A 20,655-nucleotide genomic window follows, 5' to 3' on the forward strand; every position below is an offset into this window, starting at 1 on the left:
TAAACTCATATAATAACTTGGTATTGTATTGTAATCACATACATGTGGCCAATATAGATCTCGAAATAAATTCAAAAGAGAATCACATTTATTCACCTCATGTGGTTTAAACATTGCTAGTTGAGTGTGAGGAAGGATTTCTTCCACCGATTTTTCTTTAAGATGTGAGGAAGAAGCCATAGCTAGAAAGAGAGTACAAGCACAGGTTTGATGAAGAATGGTTAATAGCCTATTCTTTAATTATATACTCGGCCAAAAGATAAGATTATAGTAAAAGTTGTTGACTCTCCATGTTATCTACAAATTACAACCAGCTGAAAGGCATTTAATACTATATCTCTTTCTAATCTTACAATCTCTAAAGATCTACTAGACATGTGCATTAATAGGCATTTATTATGAGGTTCAACTAGAAAAAAAAGGAGTTAAAAAGGAGTAACTCCCATACCAAATCACCTATGTATACGGGAGGTATTTTGAGCAAAGTTGTCTTAACTCGAGAATATTAAGTATCATATTCTCATTTCGAGTTAACATATTCCTCAAAATCATACCTAGTGATGGAATAGACTGATTACTTATTTACTGACCGAACTGCTGAATTATCATCACCCACCCCTAATATGACATCCTCCTGCCCAAACTTAACTCCTCCCCAAACCCGAACCTAAATCCGGCGTCATGCATTATATGAACATGCCTTAAACAAGATCCACGCATGCCCAAGAGCCTACACCAGCTAGGCTCCATCTCAGTTCCACGGGACCCCCCACCCAATCAATTGTTTGGCCCATCCATGCCGCAACAAGGCCCATCTTGGGGTCTATGCTCGGGCCACACTAACCTTCCCTTTCCCTTTATGTTTAGTTTGTATATAATTGGTTTCTATTTAATTGAGTGATATATATATGAGAGAAAGAGAGAGTTAAGTTTCCTGGAGTCCTCATTTCAGTAGAGTCTTGGAGTACTCATTATTAGAAATTGGAAAAAATTTAATCTAGTTATTTTAAAAAAATTGGTTGTAAAATATTTTTAAACATTCGACAATCTAATGAAAGATATGTTCTACAACGTAATCAACATGCATAACAATTGCTTTTTTAAATCACACTGACGCTAGTATCACAATTATGCACACATGGTAAATCATAAATATTGTGATAATTGCTACAATTCTAATAATTAAGACAAACAAGTTTATATATACATTAATAACGAATAAAAAGTTACTTGATGAGTTTTGAAGATCACATTTGAAAAGTATGAACTTGTGGGTGTGATAGAAGCAAAATATGGAAAATGAGGCTAGGTTTTGTACAAGAAGAAAGTAAAGAGATGTCTAGTGTAAAAGGAAAGCGCGCTCAGGGGCAGATGTACAGTGTGTCCTAGTGTGTCACGTGACACGCCATTATTTAAAAAAAAAGTTTATATGTATATGCAGTATATGTTTCATGTCTGTGCAGACAACCTGATTTTGTGTTTCGGCTCGAGTGCTCTTCTCTCCAAACTTCACACATTCATCTTCTAAATTTGAAACCTATCTATTCACCTTTGAAACTCCACACATTACACATACATCTTCGAATTTGTCTTGCTAATTTTTGGGTTTCTCAAATTTGAAAAAATATGCAATTTGACAAAGAAAAAGTTGAGCTACGAGGTGTTTGTGAAAATGTCGCAGAGAATTATTTGATAAAATTCATTATTATTCTTGTTTATTGCGTGGTGACGAAATGAAAATGTCGAATACACGAGATATATCGAGCTTGTGACACACCATATATAAAATCCTGTATCCGCCACTGAGCGCCCTATGTTTTGATTAATTAGGCGGCTAATTTCGCCTGAGATGGTCAAATATGTGTGTGTGTGTGTGTATTCGACAACTTCGACCATATTAAATCGAATATATATATAGCGACTCGATCAATCGACAAAATTAACTGCAATGACATCCAATCGAAATTATATAATCAAGCATATTTAATTTGGTTGAAAAACAATTTTGTGCTAGATTTTTCCCCCAACCAAAAGGCGGCAAAATTTCGGCCGTCAAATTATTTACGACTGGGAACGTAGGCTGGAAAACTCCCGCTCAAACCTTGGAGGGTACAAAAATGATGGGGAACGTAGGCGCGGGATAAAAGTTATAAATTATGACGGTGTGCAGTTGAAAATATATGCAGAGACGATATTTAAAAAACTTTGCCCTAAAATCTAACAAATCCATCCAAAATAAATAACATGGCTCAAAATCAAAATGAACACAATGGCTTAAAATCAACATAACATGGCTCAGATGAAAATAAACACTATAGATCAAATCAAAATCAAAATCATGGTCCGAAATAAAAAAATGAACAACATTAATCAAAATCCAATTTTTACACCAAAAATGTGACAAAATCAAAAACACCTAAAACTAATCAAAATAAGGGAAATTCCATAATTATAATAAATTAGCCATTTGTCGTTAATGTTGTTGGACATATTCCTGAATCATGTTCGTAAGTGTTTATTACTACAACCATGTTCGTTTCCGTATATTTTTTTTTTAATCTCTGAAGATATTTTATTTATGGAATGAACAACTATGATTAATACCTTTATATATCTCAATACTTTTAATTAGTATTTCTAGTTTTAATAAGTATAAGAACTAACAACAATACATTATACTCTCGTACAAATTTTAAGATCTTCTATTTTTATAAAATTCTTTATAATAAATCCAAAATTGTCTATAATTTATATTCAAATTATTTTAAATGGGCCTAAAAGTGCAAAAATATTAACAAAATGATATACATACGTACGTACATACTACATACATACATACGTACATACATACATACATTCATATATATATATATATATATACATACGTATATACATACATACATTCATATATATATATAGAGAGAGAGAGAGACGGTGTGTGTCTAGTAGGGAACATCTATATATACATATACAATTCATATATGAATCTCATTATTCATCAAATATATAATTAGTAAATCAAAAAATAAAGTTTAAATATTTTTCTTCCAGAAAACGTTGAAAATTAATCATAATATAAAAACTAGTTCTAAAGTAGAACCATATTCTTCCAAGTTGGTTGTAAATATAATTTAAAAAACCAATTTTGTACGTACTTAGATGGAGTCACACTTTATAGAATACTCATCATAATAGACAAACTTGTTCTACAATAAAAGCACATTCATCCAAAGTATTTCTATACATGAACAAAATGTTAAAATCAAATTCTTTTTAGTTTAAATTATTATTGCATGTTATATTTAATTGTCTGCCAAATTATAATAAATGGCTTCGATGAGGGGTGAGCATTCATTTGGTTCGGTCCAAAACCGGACCAAACCGAATGGACCGAAAATGAAAATTTCATTTTTTTTTCCGGGCCGAATCCGGCCCAAAACAACCGAAATTATTTTAAAAACTAAAATTTATATTATAAAAGAATTAAATTCATTATTTTTTTTAAAAAATAATATTTATTAATCACCACCACTTCACCAAAGATAGATATAATTAGATTTATAAATTAGATATTATAATTATAACTTATAAGATATATATTAAATATATATTATATAGATAAAAATTAATTTTATATATTGTTTGGACTATTGGGTATATTCGGTCCTGACTAAAATATTTTTTAACGGACCGGACCGAACCGAATTTTATTCGGTCTATTCGGTCCGGACCGAATAGACCAAATTTTCAGAAAATTAGGACCGAACCAAACCGAATTCGCACCGTTCGGTTCTGTTATTCGGTTCTGCTCACCCCTAACTTGGATAAATGTGTTACTTATGTATCACATTTTTTTGGTTCACATCTTGTCAAAAAAATTATTTATCTTTTTAAAAATATAAGAACTTGTAAAGAAAATTATAAAGCTAATTATAATCAGTTTTATAAGACAAAAGAAAACTAAGAAATTACAAGTCCAAAAAAAACATTGATATTATAAATTGCTGGTGAAGCTGGCGACATAGACTTCTGGTTTCATGCATCTGCTTCAAAATTGGTAAGATTCTCCCACGAGTCAGCAAGAAATGCTTCCACCTCTTCTTTCTGACTCATTTCCCTTCTCGGATTTGGCTGGGTGCAAGGTTTATCATATATATTATGCAGTATGTATATATACTACTATATATAAGTATGTTTATGTTAGAGCATGTAACTTACAACAATGTTGAGAGGGGCCTGTGATGAACTTGGTTCCTTGGAATTCTTTGAAACAAAGCCATATCTAATGTACTGATAGACCTCCTTCTTTGAACGAAGCTGCCTTCGGAAGATGTGGTGTTTATAGAACTAGCAAAGAGATTGAACCATATGTTTTTACCACTCATTCGAATACATAAGCAACAATAAACTTACAATTACATATATTTTGGGGGGAAAGGTGATGGGGTTAATTGGATAGCTAATACTATCTGAAGTGAGAAAGTGGAAGGACAACGATGTCATTTAATCACAAATATATAGTAAAAATAAGGTATTGGTCGGAAATATATAGTAAAAATAAGGTATTGGTCGGAATATACCATCTCTGTTCTTCCACTAGCTCGTTTACGGGTCGTAATTGTCCATCCTTTTAACCTGAATGAAACTGGGATCCAGGTGTTCTTATATTTTGCAAAACCAGGAGAAGATATGGATACCTATGTCCGATTAGGATTTGTACTAGAATTAGTAGAAAGATGTGTATAAGAAAAACTAAGACACTCTGCAATTTACTGCATAAGTGACCTCATCCCTATCAATACATCTATAAGAAAAACTAAGCTATACAGTAGCATGTACAAGATAACTCACCTCATCCCTCTCTTCAATTTCTTTAACATCATTTGCTAAAAGTTTGTAATAACCCTTTGATGTGCTGATCTTCTCAGTTGGTACTTTTGAAGCTTGAATTGTTTCACCTTCCTGTTCCATCATTAAAAGGTATATATAAATACACACAGAGATACATACATACATTAATTTATATGTATATATATATATATATATTATTGGACCTATAAAATTGTTTAAAACTTGGATATAAAAACAAAAGTACATAATTATACCAAAAAAAACAGATCTAAAAATTAAAACTATGAACTATTAATAATTTAATCTAGTTGCATTCCGTTAATAAATGCTTTTTCAAGACCAATAAAATAATAATGCTTTTATGAATTTGCATATGTTTTTTTTACAAACCAAATCCAGTAACTTTTGCATAATCTTCTCTTTGCGATCATGAGCATCATTATCATGAGTGTCCATTGCTCGGTCATGATTGTGATCATGTTCATTGTGCACACACGTAAAATTTAAATTATAAACTCATATAATAACTTGGTATTGTATTGTAATCACATACATGTGGCCAATATAGATCTCGAAATAAATTCAAAAGAGAATCACATTTATTCACCTCATGTGGTTTAAACATTGCTAGTTGAGTGTGAGGAAGGATTTCTTCCACCGATTTTTCTTTAAGATGTGAGGAAGAAGCCATAGCTAGAAAGAGAGTACAAGCACAAGTTTGATGAAGAGTGGTTAATAGCCTATTCTTTAATTATATACTCGGCCAAAAGATAAGATTATAGTAAAAGTTGTTGACTCTCCATGTTATCTACAAATTGCAACCAGCTGAAAGGCATTTAATACTATATCTCTTTTCTAATCTTACAATCTCTAAAGATTACTAGACATGTGCATTAATAGGCATTTATTATGAGGTTCAACTAGAAAAAAAAGGAGTTAAAAAGGAGTAACGCCCATACCAAATCACCTATGTTTACGAGAGGTATTTTGAGCAAAGTTGTCTTAACTCGAGAATATTAAGTATCATATTCTCATTTCGAGTTAACATATTCCTCAAAATCATACCTAGTGATGGAATAGACTGATAACTTATTTACTGACCGAACTGCTAAATTATCATCACCCACCCCTAATATGACATCCTCCTCCCCAAACTTAACTCCTCCCCAAGCCGAACCTAAATCCGGCGTCATGCATTATATGAACATGCCTTAAACAAGATCCACGCATGCCCAAGAGCCTACACAGCTAGGCTCCATCTCAGTTCCACGAGACCCCCCACATAATCAATTGTTTGTCCCATCCATGCGGCAACAAGGCCCATCTTGGGGTCTATGCTCGGGCCACACTACCCTTCCCATTCCTTTTATGTTTAGTTTGTATATATTTGGTTTCTATTTAATTGAGTGGTATATATATATATGAGAGAAAGAGAGAGTTAAGTTTCCTGGAGTCCTCATTTCAATAGAGTCTTGGAGTCCTCATTATTCGAAATTGAAAAAAATATAATCTAGTTATTTAAAAAAAAATTGGCTGTAAAATATTTTTAAACATTCGACAATCTAATGAAAGATATGTTCTACAACGTAATCAACATGCATAACAATTGCTTTTTTAAATCACACTGACGCTAGTATCACAATTATGCACACATGGTAAATCATAAATATTGTAATAATTGCTACAATTCTAATAATTAAGACAAACAAGTTTATATATACATTAATAACGAATAAAAAGTTACTTGATGAGTTTTGAATATCACATTTGAAAAGTATGAACTTGTGGGTGTGATAGAAGCAAAATATGGAAAATGAGGCTAGGTTTTGTACAAGAAGAAAGTAAAGAGACGTCTAGTGTAAAAGGAAAGTGCCCTCAGGGGCGGATGTACAGTGTGTCCTAGTGTGTCACGTGACACGCCATTATTTAAAAAAAAAAAGTTTATATGTATATGCAGTATATGTTTCATGTCTGTGCAGACAACCTGGTTTGGTGTCATTCAATGCTTCTATTAGGCTCGAGTGCTCTTCTCTCCAAACTTCACACATTCATCTTTTAAATTCGAAACCTATCTATTCACCTTTGAAACTCCACACATTACACATACATCTTCGAATTTGTCTTGCTAATTTTTGGGTTTCTCAAATTTGAAAAAATATGCAATTTGACAAAGAAAAAGTTGAGCTTACGAGGTGTTTGTGAAAATGTCGCAGAGAATTATTTGATAAAATTCATTATTATTCTTGTTTATTGTGTGGTGACGAAATGAAAATGTCGAATACATGAGATATATCGAGCTTGTGACACATCATATATAAAATCCTGTATCCGCCACTGAGCGTGCTAGGTTTTGATTAATTAGGCTGCTAATTTCGCCTGAGATGGTCAAATATATATGTGTGTGTGTGTGTGTATTCGACAACTTCGATTATATTAAATCGAATATATATATATAGCGACTCGATCAATCGACAAAATTAACTGCAATGACATCCAGTCGAAATTATATAATCAAGCATATTTAATTTGGTTGAAAAACAATTTTGTGCTAGATTTTTCCCCCAACCAAAAGGCGGCAAAATTTCGGCCGTCAAATTATTTACGACTGGGAACGTAGGCTGGAAAACTCCCGCTCAAACCTTGGAGGGTACAAAAATGATGGGGAACGTAGGCGCGGGATAAAAGTTATAAATTATGACCGTGTTCAGTTGAAAATATATGCAGAGACGATATTAAAAAAACTTTGCCCTAAAATCTAACAAATCCATCCAAAATAAATAACATGGCTCAAAATCAAAATGAACACAATGGCTTAAAATCAACATAACATGGCTCAGATGAAAATAAACACTATAGATCAAATCAAAATCAAAATCATGGTCCGAAATAAAAAAAATGAACAACATTAATCAAAATCCAATTTTTCCACCAAAAATGTGACAAAATCAAAAACACCTAAAACTAATCAAAATAAGGGAAATTTCATAATTATAATAAATTAGCCTTTTGTCGTTAATGTTGTTGGACATATTCTTGAATCATGTTCATAAGTGTTTATTACTACAACCATGTTCGTTTCCGTATATATTTTTTTAATCTCTGAAGATATTTTATTTATGGAATGAACAACTATGATTAATACCTTTATATATCTCAATATTTTTAATTAGTATTTCTAGTTTTAATAAGTATAAGAACTAACAACAATACATTATACTCTCGTACAAATTTTAAGATCTTCTATTTTTATAAAATTCTTTATAATAAATCCAAAATTGTCTATAATTTATATTCAAATTATTTTAAATGGGCCTAAAAGTGCAAAAATATTAACAAAATGATATACATACGTACGTACATACTACATACATACATACATATATTCATATATATATATATATATATATATAGAGAGAGAGAGAGTGTGTCTAGTAGGGAACATCTATATATACATATACAATTCGTATATGAATCTCATTATTCATCAAATATATAATTAGTAAATCAAAAAATAAAGTTTAATTATTTTTCTTCCAAAAAACGTTGAAAATTAATCATAATATAAAAACTAGTTCTAAAGTAGAACCATATTCTTCCAAGTTGGTTGTAAATATAATTTAAAAAACCAATTTTGTACGTACTTAGATGGAGTCACACTTTATAGAATACTCATCATAATAGACAAACTTGTTCTACAATAAAAGCACATTCATCCAAAGTATTTCTATACATGAACAAAATGTTAAAATCAAATTCTTTTTAGTTTAAATTATTAGTGCATGTTATATTTAATTGTCTGCCAAATTATGAATAATTTTAAAATTATTAATTACATGTTAAATTTTAAAGTAGAATCAACTGAATCTCTATGGGACTCATGTGGTTCTCTTTAGAATAATAACACACACACACACATATATATATATATGTAAATCAGTACACACACATATATATATGTAAATCTTTATATTGAATGTATATAATTATTTCGATGGAATTTTATTTTTGTAATAATAAATGGCTTCGATGAGGGGTGAGCATTCAGTCGGTTCGGTCCAAAACCGGACCAAACCGAATGGACCGAAAATGGAAATTTTATTTTTTTTCCCGGGCCGAATCCGGCCCAAAACAACCGAAATTATTTTAAAAACTAAAATTTATATTATAAAAGAATTAAATTCATTATTTTTTAAAAAAAATAATATTTATTAATCACCACCACTTCACCAAAGATAGATATAATTAGATTTATAAATTAGATATTATAATTATAACTTATAAGATATATATTAAATATATATTATATAGATAAAAATTAATTTTATATATTGTTTGGACTATTGGGTATATTCGGTCCTGACTAAAATATTTTTTAACGGACCGGACCGAACCGAATTTTATTCGGTCTATTCGGTCCGGACCGAATAGACCAAATTTTCAGAAAATTAGGACCGAACCAAACCGAATTCGCACCGTTCGGTTCTGTTCTTCGGTTCTGCTCACCCCTAACTTGGATAAATGTGTTACTTATGTATCACATTTTTTTGGTTCACATCTTGTCAAAAAAAATTATTTATCTTTTTAAAAATATAAGAACTTGTAAAGAAAATTATAAAGCTAATTATAATCAGTTTTATAAGACAAAAGAAAACTAAGAAATTACAAGTCCAAAAAAAACATTGATATTATAAATTGCTGGTGAAGCTGGCGACATAGACTTCTGGTTTCATGCATCTGCTTCAAAATTGGTAAGATTCTCCCACGAGTCAGCAAGAAATGCTTCCACCTCTTCTTTCTGACTCATTTCCCTTCTCGGATTTGGCTGGGTGCAAGGTTTATCATATATATTATGCAGTATGTATATATACTACTATATATAAGTATGTTTATGTTAGAGCATGTAACTTACAACAATGTTGAGAGGGGCCTGTGATGAACTTGGTTCCTTGGAATTCTTTGAAACAAAGCCATATCTAATGTACTGATAGACCTCCTTCTTTGAACGAAGCTGCCTTCGGAAGATGTGGTGTTTATAGAACTAACAAAGAGATTGAACCATATGTTTTTACCACTCATTCGAATACATAAGCAACAATAAACTTACAATTACATATATTTTGGGGGGGGGGGGGGAAGGTGATGGGGTTATTTGGATAGCTAATACTATCTGAAGAGAGAAAGTGGAAGGACAACGATGTCATTTAATCACAAATATATAGTAAAAATAAGGTATTGGTCGGAATATACCATCTCTGTTCTTCCACTAGCTCGTTTACGGGTCGTAATTGTCCATCCTTTTAACCTGAATGAAACTGGGATCCAGGTGTTCTTATATTTTGCAAAACCAGGAGAAGCTATGAATACCTATGTCCGATTAGGATTTGTACTAGAATTAGTAGAAAGATGTGTATAAGAAAAACTAAGACACTCTGCAATTTACTGCATAAGTGACCTCATCCCTATCAATACATCTATAAGAAAAACTAAGCTATACAGTAGCATGTACAAGATAACTCACCTCATCCCTCTCTTCAATTTCTTTAACATCATTTGCTAAAAGTTTGTAATAACCCTTTGATGTGCTGATCTTCTCAGTTGGTACTTTTGAAGCTTGAATTGTTTCACCTTCCTGTTCCATCATTAAAAGGTATATATAAATACACACAGAGATACATACATACATTAATTTATATGTATATTTATATATAATATTGGACCTATAAAATTGGTTAAAACTTGGATATAAAAACAAAAGTACATAATTATACCAAAAAAAACAGATCTAAAAATTAAAACTATGAACTATTAATAATTTAATCTAGTTGCATTAGGTTAATAAATGCTTTTTCAAGACCAATAAAATAATAATGCTTTTATGAATTTGCATATGTTTTTTTTACAAACCAAATCCAGTAACTTGTGCATAATCTTCTCTTTGCGATCATGAGCATCATTATCATGAGTGTCCATTGCTCGGTCATGATTGTGATCATGTTCATTGTGCACACACGTAAAATTTAAATTATAAACTCATATAATAACTTGGTATTGTATTGTAATCACATACATGTGGCCAATATAGATCTCGAATTAAATTCAAAAGAGAATCACATTTATTCACCTCATGTGGTTTAAACATTGCTAGTTGAGTGTGAGGAAGGATTTCTTCCACCGATTTTTCTTTAAGATGTGAGGAAGAAGCCATAGCTAGAAAGAGAGTACAAGCACAAGTTTGATGAAGAGTGGTTAATAGCCTATTCTTTAATTATATACTCGGCCAAAAGATAAGATTATAGTAAAAGTTGTTGACTCTCCATGTTATCTACAAATTACAACCAGCTGAAAGGCATTTAATACTATATCTCTTTCTAATCTTACAATCTCTAAAGATCTACTAGACATGTGCATTAATAGGCATTTATTATGAGGTTCAACTAGAAAAAAAAGGAGTTAAAAAGGAGTAACTCCCATACCAAATCACCTATGTATACGGGAGGTATTTTGAGCAAAGTTGTCTTAACTCGAGAATATTAAGTATCATATTCTCATTTCGAGTTAACATATTCCTCAAAATCATACCTAGTGATGGAATAGACTGATTACTTATTTACTGACCGAACTGCTGAATTATCATCACCCACCCCTAATATGACATCCTCCTGCCCAAACTTAACTCCTCCCCAAACCCGAACCTAAATCCGGCGTCATGCATTATATGAACATGCCTTAAACAAGATCCACGCATGCCCAAGAGCCTACACCAGCTAGGCTCCATCTCAGTTCCACGGGACCCCCCACCCAATCAATTGTTTGGCCCATCCATGCGGCAACAAGGCCCATCTTGGGGTCTATGCTCGGGCCACACTAACCTTCCCTTTCCCTTTATGTTTAGTTTGTATATAATTGGTTTCTATTTAATTGAGTGATATATATATGAGAGAAAGAGAGAGTTAAGTTTCCTGGAGTCCTCATTTCAGTAGAGTCTTGGAGTCCTCATTATTAGAAATTGGAAAAAATATAATCTAGTTATTTTAAAAAAATTGGTTGTAAAATATTTTTAAACATTCGACAATCTAATGAAAGATATGTTCTACAACGTAATCAACATGCATAACAATTGCTTTTTTAAATCACACTGACGCTAGTATCACAATTATGCACACATGGTAAATCATAAATATTGTAATAATTGCTACAATTCTAATAATTAAGACAAACAAGTTTATATATACATTAATAATGAATAAAAAGTTACTTGATGAGTTTTGAAGATCACATTTGAAAAGTATGAACTTGTGGGTGTGATAGAAGCAAAATATGGAAAATGAGGCTAGGTTTTGTACAAGAAGAAAGTAAAGAGATGTCTAGTGTAAAAGGAAAGCGCGCTCAGGGGCAGATGTACAGTGTGTCCTAGTGTGTCACGTGACACGCCATTATTTAAAAAAAAAGTTTATATGTATATGCAGTATATGTTTCATGTCTGTGCAGACAACCTGATTTTGTGTTTCGGCTCGAGTGCTCTTCTCTCCAAACTTCACACATTCATCTTCTAAATTTGAAACCTATCTATTCACCTTTGAAACTCCACACATTACACATACATCTTCGAATTTGTCTTGCTAATTTTTGGGTTTCTCAAATTTGAAAAAATATGCAATTTGACAAAGAAAAAGTTGAGCTACGAGGTGTTTGTGAAAATGTCGCAGAGAATTATTTGATAAAATTCATTATTATTCTTGTTTATTGCGTGGTGACGAAATGAAAATGTCGAATACACGAGATATATCGAGCTTGTGACACACCATATATAAAATCCTGTATCCGCCACTGAGCGCCCTATGTTTTGATTAATTAGGCGGCTAATTTCGCCTGAGATGGTCAAATATGTGTGTGTGTGTGTGTATTCGACAACTTCGACCATATTAAATCGAATATATATATAGCGACTCGATCAATCGACAAAATTAACTGCAATGACATCCAATCGAAATTATATAATCAAGCATATTTAATTTGGTTGAAAAACAATTTTGTGCTAGATTTTTCCCCCAACCAAAAGGCGGCAAAATTTCGGCCGTCAAATTATTTACGACTGGGAACGTAGGCTGGAAAACTCCCGCTCAAACCTTGGAGGGTACAAAAATGATGGGGAACGTAGGCGCGGGATAAAAGTTATAAATTATGACGGTGTGCAGTTGAAAATATATGCAGAGACGATATTTAAAAAACTTTGCCCTAAAATCTAACAAATCCATCCAAAATAAATAACATGGCTCAAAATCAAAATGAACACAATGGCTTAAAATCAACATAACATGGCTCAGATGAAAATAAACACTATAGATCAAATCAAAATCAAAATCATGGTCCGAAATAAAAAAATGAACAACATTAATCAAAATCCAATTTTTACACCAAAAATGTGACAAAATCAAAAACACCTAAAACTAATCAAAATAAGGGAAATTCCATAATTATAATAAATTAGCCATTTGTCGTTAATGTTGTTGGACATATTCCTGAATCATGTTCGTAAGTGTTTATTACAACAACCATGTTCGTTTCCGTATATATTTTTTTTAATCTCTGAAGATATTTTATTTATGGAATGAACAACTATGATTAATACCTTTATATATCTCAATACTTTTAATTAGTATTTCTAGTTTTAATAAGTATAAGAACTAACAACAATACATTATACTCTCGTACAAATTTTAAGATCTTCTATTTTTATAAAATTCTTTATAATAAATCCAAAATTGTCTATAATTTATATTCAAATTATTTTAAATGGGCCAAAAAGTGCAAAAATATTAACAAAATGATATACATACGTACGTACATACTACATACATACATACGTACATACATACATACATTCATATATATATATATATATATATATATACATACGTATATACATACATACATTCATATATATATATATAGAGAGAGAGAGACGGTGTGTGTCTAGTAGGGAACATCTATATATACATATATAATTCATATATGAATCTCATTATTCATCAAATATATAATTAGTAAATCAAAAAATAAAGTTTAAATATTTTTCTTCCAGAAAACGTTGAAAATTAATCATAATATAAAAACTAGTTCAAAAGTAGAACCATATTCTTCCAAGTTGGTTGTAAATATAATTTAAAAAACCAATTTTGTACGTACTTAGATGGAGTCACACTTTATAGAATACTCATCATAATAGACAAACTTGTTCTACAATAAAAGCACATTCATCCAAAGTATTTCTATACATGAACAAAATGTTAAAATCAAATTCTTTTTAGTTTAAATTATTATTGCATGTTATATTTAATTGTCTGCCAAATTATAATAAATGGCTTCGATGAGGGGTGAGCATTCATTTGGTTCGGTCCAAAACCGGACCAAACCGAATGGACCGAAAATGAAAATTTCATTTTTTTTTCCGGGCCGAATCCGGCCCAAAACAACCGAAATTATTTTAAAAACTAAAATTTATATTATAAAAGAATTAAATTCATTATTTTTTGTAAGTCTAAATGTAAAGACAACCCTATCTGTTACATAGGGATAATAACTCAACAATAGAACAGGACAAGTAAATAACACTACGCCTGCACCGGAATCGGAAGATACGAAGACAAAGGTTGAAGAAGCCATCTACAGTCTTGAAGGAATAAGTTCACTGGAAGAAGTTCATTAATATGTTCATGCCTCAGTGAAGAATAAAGATTGAAGTATTCAAGATTGTGGAAGCAATGAAGATGTTGTTTAAGTACTCGAAAGATTTCAGTGCAACCCCTGAAGCAAGATATTTCTATGTATCTTGGTTGGTTATTTATAATCAACAAACTGAAGCATAAACTAACCCGGAACCGACTGATCAATGTTTGCTGACAAAGACGGTACAATGTTTAACTTCAGTGTTAGTCGCTTGTGAACCAGACCAGTGCACTAAGCGTCAGCACGTACGGAGCTTTGCAAAGTATTTATCGATCGAAGAATTGATCCAGTCATATCAAGTCATTTGTTCCAAAGCCAAGTCAAGCCAAATGCCAGCTATGCCAATGCTTACTGCTCAAATGCCATATGTCAAAGCTTCCACAGAAAGCCATATCCAGAAGTGACATTTTATATATGTGTGCACTTATATATTTGTATATGTACAAATATAATTATATATGTATATATGTATATTTAATTAAATATAATATATATAATATATATGTATATATGTTTTTTAAACATATGTATATGTATATTTATATGTATATATATTTAAATAAATATATATGTATATAGTATATGTATTTATATTTTACATAAACATTTATATATTTAAGTGTATATATATATTATATTATGTACATAAATATGTGTATATTTATATCTATAGATAATTATATATATATACCTATATATATATTTATATTTATATTTACATATAATTTTATGTATATTATATATATTTAAATATATGAGAATATATTTAAATATATGTATATATATATATTACTATATGTTTATATAAATATTATTTATATACATTTATATATATATCTTTATTTATACATATATTTATATAATATTATGAATATAATATAATATAAATATATATAATGGTGCAAATTTGTCTAAGTGATCACTACAGGGGAAGCATCATCACTGATGAAGCGCAAACTTTGACTAAGTCAAAGTTTGCGCCTCAACCTTCCTTTAAACACTTAGAAAATTTCTAAGTCACCACTATCACACTAAGGATGAGTGTTTGGCGCAAAGTTTGACTGAAGGGAATGGCGCCACCTTTGACCAAAGTCAAAGGCGCAACCTTTGACTTTGTCAAACTTGGCGCTAACAATTCTCCTGAATTGTTTTTCTAAGTAAGAAAATCCACTGGGCACAGAGGAGAGTCTCCTGGAGCGCAAACTTTGACTAAGTCAAAGTTTGCGCCTCCAACCATTATCTCTAGGCGCAACTTTGAAGAGCTGTGGAAAATTCTAAGTTGATCAACACTGTGGAGCACTGTATAAGCGCAACTGTTGACTGAAGTGGCGCAAAGTTTGACTTCTGTAAAGGTGGAATGTATTTGAGGCGCAACTTTGATTTATATATATATATATACTCATATATATGTATATGTAAGTTGCGCCACCCCTTGGTATTTTCTGAGTTAGATTTATTTTTATAAATCGAATCCGTCCAGGACGAACTCAAGTCGTCCAGGACGAACTCGTTAACCATGGTTAGTTTATGAAAGCCTATAAATATGTGATTGTGGTTCTCACAATTAACATCATCCTTCGGGATGGATGACCAAGTGCTTTGCACAAACTCTCTCAAATATACACACACCCTAGCCTAGTTTTGTACCATAAATATTTGTAGTGGATAGGGCTTGTAATATTTAGAGGAGTGGTCATTGTAGCCAACCTTCGGGTTTGGATTTGTAGCACCTTCGAGGTATTTATCAATATACAGATATACCTTGGAAAATATTGTGTGTTGGTTTAATATTTTCATATCCTCAGAAACCGACCCAATAAATATCCGGAACACGAAACCCATTACAGGACTGCAATTTATTTATCCGCAAGATTCGAAAGAATTTTAAATTGTAGTGAGTATCGTATTCAACCCCCCCTTCTACGATACTTTGGACCTAACAATTGGTATCAGAACCAGGTTGATTGATATACAAATCAGGATCCTAATCGTACGGAAAATCAAGAACCTAGCTTTCGATATTTGATTAGGGGAAATGTTCTTCCGGTTTGTGTTGCTGAATTTGTCCGTAGGCCTAAGCAAGGATTATCCGTCGGATACTGAACTTTGGACTGGGACTTATAAATTTATACTTTAAATTTTAATAAGTTTATTTTATAAATTTGACTTAATTTATTTTAAACTTATTAATTGAGTTTATTATGAATTAATTAAATTTATCTTATAAACTTAATTAAATTTACTTTATAAACTTTGCTAAATTCATTTAATAAATTTGCTTAAATTTATTTTAGACTTGTAAAGTTTACTCTTAGACTTTATCAAGTTTATCATAAATTTTTATAAATTTATTATTTAAATTTGTATAGTTTATGATTTAAATTTAAGTTAAAATATAAAATATAAATTTAAGAGGATTTAACTGATTATGGATATAAGTTCAAGTTCAAGGGTTCAATTTCATTTGTTCTGGAAGCTATGATTTAATTGGAGACGAGACACTTGAATATTTTCAAAAATTAAATTTATTTAATAAATTTTAATATATTTACTAAATAAATTTGAAATAAATTTATTCTAAACTTATTCAGTTTATTATGAATTTATTTGAATTTATTTTTTAAATATAATTAAATTTACTTTATAGATTTAACTAAGTTTATTTTATACTTTATTTTCTTTCATCTTTTAAAACTTATTTTTAAATTTATTTTCTTTATAATTTAAACTTAGTTTAAATAATCAAGTGTCCCGTAACCTTTTTAATTATTCTACTCCAAGACAAATCAGATTGACATTTAGTTGAGACAGATCAGGCTGACAGATTACAAGACAAACACCGGGCTTTCAAATACCAGATTCTCAGAACCGGTAATGGAAGTACATTGATGACCCAATCCAATTGATTTCTCAAAGGATTATTAGAAGCAGTTTTCTATGTTCGACAAAGATGATTGTGATTCGAAGAAGATTCTATTGAAGACTAATTTGGTACTACTAATAGTGGATTTTGAAGAAGGTACTTCAGGCCTTGATCTGAGTAATTACTCCTACTTGATTATCAGATCACCAGATCAGGATGGGAACTTGCTTTATGAGTGCATCTTCCCAGGGCTCGGAATGTCAACTTTGAATGGCACCACTAGTAGTAGGAAAAAGAGAAGTTTTTGCAGAAGAATCTTCAAGGGATTTCAATCTAACTCAGTGATTCAGGGAAATACAATTACACGGTGAATTGTATCAATGCTAAATCCATCCAGAATCAACTGAACCAAAGACAGAGAATTGTGGAGGTTTAAGGATATAATTATCGAGTTACTACTGCACCAAATCAGTTTCGTGCATTTATGTCAGAACCTTAGGATTGAACAGAAGAGTTTGTAACTACTGAATTTGAGGAAGCTCAAGTCGACGAAAGTTAACACTTTTGAAGAATGTGAGGACATAACTTCAAGGATTAGCATAACACTATCTGAGAGGTTTAGTCATGTCAGATTCAGATGGAATCCATTGGTTTCAAGTGGTGACTCTTCGGGGTTCAGTTCGACAGGTTGTTTGAAAACTGAGTTGGTCAGTACACACAATATTGATTGGTATCTTTAGCAAAGAATGGTTGCTATATATATTTGAAGCCACGACAAACAAGGATGATATGGCTTGTCTGAAATTCAAGTGGATGTTTTCAAAGAAACATCACAACAAGTTCTTATGCTATTTTAGGAAAGGTGTGAGATGGATCAATTGCTAATGAGAAGGATGATTATGGTTATCTGGCTATCCAAGCATTCTCTGAAGATGATTCACTTTGCACATCTCAGGTATGAATTCTTTCTATCTATGCAATACATATTTCTTTATATTCAAAGCATGTTATAAATCTCTGAGTAGAATTGTTTAACACACAAGCACAAGCATGATAGCATCACAATAGATAATGATTGGACTAGTATGCTAGATCACTGTTCTGGTAACTAGGATTGATGATAATCGTGTGCATGTGTCTTTAGCAGATTCTTAACATGTGTATGAATATTTAGGATTTGATTATTTGCAATGGTGAGATTAGAAGCTTTCCTTTGGAACACAACTCTTAGTTTTAGGGGTTATGATCCTAGCATGTATAACTTTGTTAAAACACTTACTTTCAGATTCCCTAGTACAATTAGATTTGCTTATCTAATCTGAATTGTTTGTTAAGGATTTTATTTTGTTCTATGATGGAATGTCTACCTTGTGTCAGTAGAACTTTTAGAACTTCATGTTAGATCTAAAACTGACTTAGGTTATAGAGATAGTATAATGCCATATATCAATAGAGTGGGATTAGTATGAATTGATAATGTGATTATTAATTTGTCTATGATCATTATGCTTTTAGGAGATTATTGAATATCTGTAATTCTGCTTTCTACCTGTTACACTTGTGTTAATTGGTTTAAGTAGAGAGTACTGAATCTTCTGAATTGCATAACTGCCTATCTTGCTCTTGTCTTATCTTTGATTGTTTGCCATGTGTATTCAACATCATGTCTGCTTATTTTCATGTCATGAATGCATGTCTTTGTACTTGCATTGATTTTAGAAAAGCATGTTTGAGAATCACATTAGGGCAATGTCTAAATAAGAATTAGCATGTTAAGGTTGCTTCTGTTGTTACCACTGTTAAAGAAAAATCTCTAATCCATCCGGACCCAGTTATGATTGGGGACCATAGAACTCTTTCCATTTGTGATTGCAGGTTACATATGTTCCATATGATTTTTGGTGCACTCTGTTTGCTGAGTAGCTGAAATCATATGATTCACCAAAAGTACCCTGTTAGCAAATGTGATCGTGTGAGCAGTTCCGTCAATAATCTTTGAAAGATGACAACAAAGATTTCCTTGCGGGACATGCCTGTTTTCCTGGAATGTCATCATGGAAACATATCTTTCTTGAAAGAGTCAAAGCACACAAATTCCTAGCATGAGACGGTTCTCTGACAAAGGACATTATGTCAGTTCATGGAATAGTGTTTTATCTTAAATCAAGAAGGATGTGAATTTTGCTCGTAGCTAATATGGAACTTCAACTGAAGATGAAGTGAGCTATTTCGATAGTAAAGCTTCATCGGATGAGTGTTAGCTATGGAACATGAAGCTCTCACACTTGTATGTCAAAACAAGGAGCTCTTTTTATTCGTAAGAAGAGATTTGGTGAGAGGACTGCCTCATCTGGAATTCATTATGGATGAAGATTATGAGGTATGTCAATAGGGAAGTCAAAGGAGCATCGCACAGAAGCAAAGATATGATCAATATTACTGAGCCGCTTCAGATGATACGTATGGATTTCTACGGAGCAGCTAATGTCATGTCTGCAAACAAATCCAGATTTCTTTTTGCGATGATCATTGACTACTCTAGATTCTTTCGTGTTATTCGTATGTGTTCAAAGGACAAGACGTCACAAATGAAGGATGATCAAGATGAACCCTGATCATTGTTAAATCCAGAAAGACACCATTCTTGTCAGTGGTCAATCAGAAGCAAACACTAACTCTTGGTATGTGTTTGGAGGAAAATGCCTCTTTGCAAGTCTTGCATTTGAAGCTCAAAGAATATTTTCCTCGGCTACTCAATGGAGTCTACAGTCTACAGGGTGATTGTGATTAATCAACATAAGGTGATTGTAAGTCTGGACAGGACATTGAACAATACTTTGCTCCAAGCTGTTAAAGGTGATATCATTGGTATTATGATAATTCAAATCCAAGCAGAATCTCTTTGCAAGGATAAGGATTGTTAAGGAAATCCCAGCAACAGCTTAGGGGGAGCATTTGGTGCATCCACTAGTCAAACTCAACACCACATTGAAGATTAACAGGACATATGAAGAACGTATCTGCTTAGACAAAGGGTTTGAAGTCAATATCATTCTCTGGTTCTAGTTCTTATATGTTCCTGATGGTGAAGTGAAGACTGGGAGAGCTATTGTGAAAGGATGTTGTTTCTTTGGGTTTCAATATGAAGTGAAACTTGAGGAAGATTCAGAAGCTCTTGAAGGGATCCAGATTGAGTGATTGCACAGCAAGATGAT

This window comes from Daucus carota, chromosome 1 (assembly GCF_001625215.2).
Source record: "Daucus carota subsp. sativus chromosome 1, DH1 v3.0, whole genome shotgun sequence".
NCBI classification, from domain to species: Eukaryota; Viridiplantae; Streptophyta; class Magnoliopsida; order Apiales; family Apiaceae; genus Daucus; species Daucus carota.